General features: G+C 40.5%; 1 long non-coding RNA gene across 1 annotated transcript; it reads left to right on the top strand.

The window, feature by feature from the left end:
- Positions 1-2,894: 2,894 nt before the first annotated feature.
- Positions 2,895-6,166, top strand: LOC140632327 (uncharacterized). Its single transcript, XR_012029846.1, has 2 exons — positions 2,895-3,165; positions 5,777-6,166. It is a non-coding gene; the product is annotated as an uncharacterized lncRNA (long non-coding RNA).
- The last annotated feature ends 634 nt before the right edge of the window (positions 6,167-6,800 follow it).

Below are 6,800 nucleotides of genomic sequence, written 5' to 3'. Positions count from 1 at the left end.
TAGGGCAGAGTCTGTACAGTTAACCTGGGGAACAAAAGATAACCAGAGACAAACATTTTCGTAAATTTCAGAAAATTTGAGTTTCTAGTTTGGGGCATAAAGATACCCATACAGGATTGCTCCCTGTGTTCTATAAGGGAAAGAGAAGGACAGGCCCCATCCTCAGGTAATTCTTAATGGAACATAGAGTTTAGATGCACAATAGAGACCTCAGTTGATTGAGAGGCTACCACGAAGAATGCCAGGCTGAGTCTCCTGTGTTGGTGTCTGACACAGGAGGAGTCCAGAAATGTCATTTAAGTACCTTTGCAGGGATCCCTGGGTGGCGCAGAGTATTAGCGCCTGCCTTTGGCCCAGGGTGCGATCCTGGAGACCCGGGATCAAATCCCACGTCGGGCTCCCAGTGCATGGAGCCTGCTTCTCCCTCTGCCTATGTCTCTGCCTCTCTCTCTCTCTCTCTCACTGTGTGCCTATCATAAATTAAAATAAAATAAAATTAAAAAAAAAAAAGTACCTTTGCAGCCTGGGTATAGAGCGGGATAGAGCCTGTGCTAGACCACCTTCTGGGAGACCCCTGCTTTTTTTTTTTTTTTTTTTTTAAGATTTTTATTTATTCATGAGAGAGAGAGAGAGAGAGGCAGACTCCATGCAGGGAGCCCAACGTGGGACTCGATCCCAGTTCTCCAGGATCAGGCCCTGGGCTGAAGGTGGCGCTAAACCACTGAGCCACCCAGGCTGCCCAACCCCTGCTTTACTTAGATCACCACCATTTGCTAACTTCCTTAGGTAAAAAGGAATGGTGACAATGATGCAATCTTCCCTCACTCCCAATTGGCTCTTTCAACATTGCTTCTACCTTCCGCAGTAAGCACTAGATGTAATTATGAAACTAAATTTAATAAAATAGGTTCTTTAAGGAAAAGAAATTCTCTTTGTCAAAACCCGTAGAATATATAACACCAAGAGTAAGCCTCAGTATAAACTATGGACTTTAGTTGATAAAGATATATCGATGTAGGCTCAATGATAGGAACAATGTACCTCTGGCAGAGGATGTTGATAGGGAGCCTGTGCATGTGTAGGATTGAGGTTATATGGGAATTCTGTACGTTGTACCTCAATTTGTGAACCTAAAACCGCTCTAAAATATAGTCTATTTAAATAAAAGGGGGGTGCCTGGGTGGCTTAGTTAAGTGCCTTCAGCTCAGGTCATGATCTCAGGGTCCTGGGATCAAGTCCCACATTGGGTTCTCTGTTCAGCAGTGACTCTGCTTCTCCCTTTTCTTCAATCTCTGTGATCGGTCTCACTCTCTCAAATAAATAAATAAAATATTTAAATAAATTAAATAAATAAACAAAATCTAAGCATGAACGAATGAATGAATGAATGGATGGATGGATGGATGGGATTGTGTAAGGGCTCTCAGCTAATTTTGATCTTGAGCTTCTAGACCAGCATACTTTCTTTGCTTTGTTTTGTACAAAGAATGTGCCAAATATCAAGGGCAAATTCAATAGAGAGTTTGAGTCAACTACTCAAACTCCTAATTTTGAAAAAGTGGTGTGGTTTTTTGTTTTTTGTTTTCAAAATAAATATTGGCTCATGGTTAGAAAGTCAGGGTCTGAGCATTGTAGCCTAGTTGAAATCTATGTATTTCCTGTCTAGATCACTGCCTTAGTGTATTACCAAAGAAAGTGCAACCTATTTTTCTGAAGCTGGAATGTAAAGTTTTGGGGTTTTTTTAAAATATTTTATTTATTCATGAGACATAGAGAGGCAGAGACATAGGCAGTGGGAGAAGCAGTAAGCTTGATGTGGGACTCGATCCCAGGACGCCGGCCGGGATCATGGCTTGAGCCAAAGGCAGATGCTCAACCACTGAGCCATCCAGACATTCATGGAATGCAAAGTTTTTTTTTTTTATTATTTTCCTCCTTACATTTTCTTTGTTTCTGTAGATACTCAAATTGTTTTACTCAAAATTTGGTTCAGATGTAATATTATAGTTATTCTTTTAAACAATAATGTTGGGCAGCCCAGGTGGCTCAGTGGTTTGGTGCCTGCCTTCGGCCCAGGGCCTGATCCTGGAGTCCTGGGATTGAGTCCCGTATCGGGCTCCCTGCATGGAGCCTGCTTCTCCAACTCTGCCTGTGTCTCTGTGCCTCTCTCTCTCTCTGTGTGTTTCTCATAAATAAATAAAATCTTTAAAAAAAAAAACAATAATGTTTGTGGGGTGCCTAGGTGGCTCCGTCAGTTAAGCATCTGACTCTGGATCTCAGCTCAGGTCTTGATCTTAGGGTTGTGAGTTCAAGTCCTCTGTTGGGCTCCATTCCCAGTGTGGAGGCTACTTAAAAACATAAACAAAAAACAACCAATAATATTTTTCCCTTGCCACAAAACTAACTTCAGAATCTGTGGATGAACAAGAAAAAAAAAGACAAAAGCTACCAATAGTTCTATCACATTTATAAACGTTGTAGTGTTTTTGTTCTTTTTGTGTGCCAACATATGCATGTGTTTACATTTATAATGGAAAAGAGGGTTTTTTTAAAGATCTATTTATTTGAGAGAGAGCATGTGCATGAGAGAGAGAGTGAGAGTGTACAAAGGGAGAGGAAGAAGCAGACTGCCCACTGAGCAGAGAATCCAATGCAGGGCTCGATTCCAGAAACCTGAGATCATGGCCTGAGCCGAAGGCAGAACACTCAACTGACTGAGCCACCCAGGTGCCCCAAAAAAGAGTCAAAATTTAACCAGTTTTTTTTTCAGTGAATATGTCATGTTGTTCCATGGCTTTGTATATTCCTCCAAAACACCAATAATAGCTGAATTTTATTCAATTTTATGGATATATTAAAATTTATGTTAGTCATTTTTGTTGAGCACAGAACTTATTTCTTGTTTTTTTTTCCAGATAATACTGCAGTGAAGATTCATGGAGCTAAATTTTTGCACATATTCGTGATCATCTTCTAATAAGTAGAAAAGCAGTGGAAATTATTGAGTCGAAGGTTACACTTATATTACAGGATTCAGCATGCATTACCAAATGACTCCCAGAAAGAGCGTACCATGTCACAGTCTCAGCAACAATCACAAGAACTCTACATCCTTGTCCCCTCATCAGTACTGGACATTGAATTTGACACATGTGGTAATGCAAGGTTAGTACTAGAAAAATTAATCAGCCTAAAATTGTACCCTAACTTTGTGTTAAATACAAGAAAAGTACATGTCCTTACTCTGAAGAAATTCATAGACTATGGGTTGGATTTGTACACAGCTTAAACCCTTCCTTCCTTCCCTGCTTTTGGCTCTGGAAAAGTTACTTAATCTCTTCCTCACCTTAACTTTGCCTACCAACTCTGAGGATGGTGAGTTTATGGACTGAATTGTGTTCTCTCTTCCCCCCTAAATTCATATGTTGAAGCCTAACCCTCAATGTGATTGTATTTGGAAATGGGGCTTTTAAGGAGGTAATAATTAAGGTTAAATGAGGTCATAAGGATGGGGCCCTACTTTGAGAGGACTGGTGTTGTTATAAGAAGACAAAGAGGTGCGCTTGGGTAGCTCAGTCAGGTAAGCGGCTGCCTTCAGCTCAGGTCATGATCCCAAAGTCCTGAGATCCAGCCCTGCTCAGTGGGAAGTCTGCTTTTCCCTTTCCCTCTTCTTCTCCCCCTGCTCCTTCTCTCTCTCTTGCTTATACTCTCTCTCGCTCTCTCTCAAATAAATAAATAAAATCTTTAAAAAGGGGGGGGGGGAGACAACAGAGATCTATGTCTCTTTCTCCCCCCTTGCATATGCACAGAAGAAAGGCCTTGTAAAGACACAATAAGAAGGAGCTGCCTAATAAGCCAAGGATAGAATTCTTACCAGCACTCAACTCTTCTGGGATCTCAGTCTTGGACTTTTCAGTCTCTAGAATGATGAAAGAAGAAATTTCTGTTTTTTAAATCACTCTGTCTGTGGTAGTTTGTTATGGAAGTTCAAGTAGATTAATACAGTGGGGATGTGGCCATGTAGTATTACAGTTAAGGGTGGAATGTGGAACGTTGGATATGGTTTTAACCCTTGGTTCTACCAGTTATTAGCTTTGTGACTCTGGACATGTTAATTAATTTCTTTGTGTGTCTAGCTGAGAAGGATAAATTAGTACATACATACACACACGTGTGTGTATTCTTTTTTTTTAAGATTTTATTTATTTATTTGTTTGTTTATTTATGAGAGACGCAGAGAGAGAGAGAAGCAGAGACACAGGCAGAGGGAGAAGCAGGCTCCCTACAGGGAGCCTGATGTGGGACTTGATCCCAGGACCCCCAGGATCAGAACCTGAGCCGAAGGCAGACGCTCAACCACTGAGCCACCCAGGTGCCCCTGTGTGTATTCTTATTTACTTTTTCCAACTAGACAGAATTACAGAATTATATATTACATATAATAGCTAATAATTTATGTATATACCTATGATTAATATGTTCAAAAATGATACTGCTGTTGCTACTATTACCAGTAATAATAATTGAGATGGCTCTGAGCAGACACTCAACAAATATTAGTTACCACTTACAAGTTCTGTATACCTTGGCTTGGGACAGTTATTTCCTCTCTTCAACCATTAGCTTCCCAATCTGTTCAATGGAAGTAATAATACCTTCTCCCTAATGTTCCTGTGAGGATATAGGAGATTAAATATTTAGCTCAGTACCAGAAACACAGATGGAACTTTTCTTCCCTTAGGAATGTTTTAGAAACATATGTCAGAAAAATAATTTATAGGGGTACCTGGCTGGCTCAGTCAGAAGAGCATGTGACTCTTGATCTCAGGGTCATGGATTCTAGCCCCATGTTGGGTGTAGGGATTATTAACAATAAATAAATTAAAAAAAAAAACATTTAGGAGAATAATGTATAATGCCTGACAAATTAGCAACTCAAAGAGTTTCTTCTCTGAGGAACTCTAGGATCAGGGCTGAATCAGTGAGACTTGGTCAAATTAAGTCTTTATCTTTGTCAAGAGTCTTTCCCCTTTCCCTTAGAAAACTGATCCTTTCAGTTCCTTTAGGCTGATGTTCAGTTGCCTGTCACTGAGTTTGCCTGACTAAATGCAAAAATCGTAAGAAGCCTGAGGCACCAATTAAGGAGACTGGAATAAGAGTATGGATTAGATAGGAAAGGAAGAAATTCTTTCTTCCTATGATTTTGCTTAGTAAATACTTATTTGCTTAAGAGATTTCAAGCATAGTTAAACAAAGATGTGCCAATATCTAGCAGCAAAGGAACTCTCCCAACATCATAAGCCCCTCTGTACCTGCTCTGCTTAATAGCTTTGGTAAGAACTATTCATTTGAACACTTATCATAAGACTCTATAATCCTGGGCAGCCCCGGTGGTGCAGCGGTTTGGCGCTGCCTGCAGCCCAGGGTGTGATCCTGGAGACCCGGGATCGAGTCCCATGTCGGGCTCCCTGTATGGAGCCTGCTTCTCCCTCTGCCTGTGTCTCTGCCTCTCTCTCTCTGTGTCTCTATGAATGAATAAATAAATAAATAAATAAATAAATAAATAAATAAATAAATAAAATCTTAAAAAAAAAAGAAAGACTCTATAATCCTTATAACAACCTGATTATTCCATTGAAGACACAGAAAACAATTCAACAACCCAGGACTGGGACCCACACCCATTTGCCTTGAAGTGTACGTTTTTCCTTCTCATTTTTTCTTTCTCTCCTCTTTTTCTTCTACTACTTTTCAGATTCCTTTCTTTTCCTTCTAGTCTATCCAGATTTCAGGGCTACCTTTGCACCCATACCAGAAGTATCACCTATCCCTGTGGCTTCAAGGTCATCTCTTCTCATGACCCTGCATCTGGTGGACTAAGAGGGATACCAGCTGCCCTTTCTTTGCTGAGCGCAGAGCCCTGAGTAGCACACCAAGATGTGCAGGGGCCTGGAAGCTGAGGACCCCAGAGGAATCTAAGTTTCTGAGTCATTGAAGACAGTGCAGGTATTTCAGTGAAAAGGTCTAAGCCTTTCCAGAATGAATAAAGAGTATATTGAAGGTGATAGTTTTTTAAAATACCATATTTGGAGAACTTGAATATTTTTGGCCAAAAGAATGTCATATTGTGACCAAGGGAACTGAATAAAAGAGTTCAGTTATGGTACTTTGTGGATGCAGAATAATTGCATTTTAACAGACCTGTGTTTCAACCATTAATTTTTTTATCTTTAACAAAGGAGCCAAGAGGGGATCCCTGGGTGGCTCAGTGTTTTGGCGTCTGCCTTCAGCCCAGATGTGATCCTGGAGTTCTGGGATCGAGTCCCACATCAGGCTTCCCGAATGGAGCCTGCTTCTCCTCTGTCTGTGTCTCTGCCTCTCTTTCTCTCTTTCTCTCTCTGTGTCTCTCATGAATAAATACATAAAATCTTTTTTTAAAAAAAAAAAGGATCCAAGAATATTCAATGGGGAAAAGCGTATTTCTTCAATAAATGATATTGAGAAAACTGGATATTCGCATGAAAAATGAAATTGGTCTCCATCTTGTACCACTCACAAAAATTAACTAGAAATGGGTTAAAGACTTAAATCTAAGATCTGGAACCATAAATTCCTAGAAAATATAGGGGGGAAAGCTCCTCTTTTTAAATATTGTATATTTATTCATGAGAGACACAGAGCATGAAAGAGAAAGGTAGAGAAGCAGGCTCCCCATAGGGAGCCTGATGTGGGACTTGATCCTGGGTCGCAGGATCACAACCCAGGCTGAAGGTGGCGCTAAACCGCTGAGCCACCCAGGC

This window comes from Canis lupus, chromosome 4 (genome assembly GCF_048164855.1).
Source record: "Canis lupus baileyi chromosome 4, mCanLup2.hap1, whole genome shotgun sequence".
Lineage (NCBI taxonomy): Eukaryota > Metazoa > Chordata > Mammalia > Carnivora > Canidae > Canis > Canis lupus.
The sequence above is the reverse complement of the archived record's forward strand: the minus strand, read 5'-3'. Positions and strand labels throughout refer to the sequence as shown.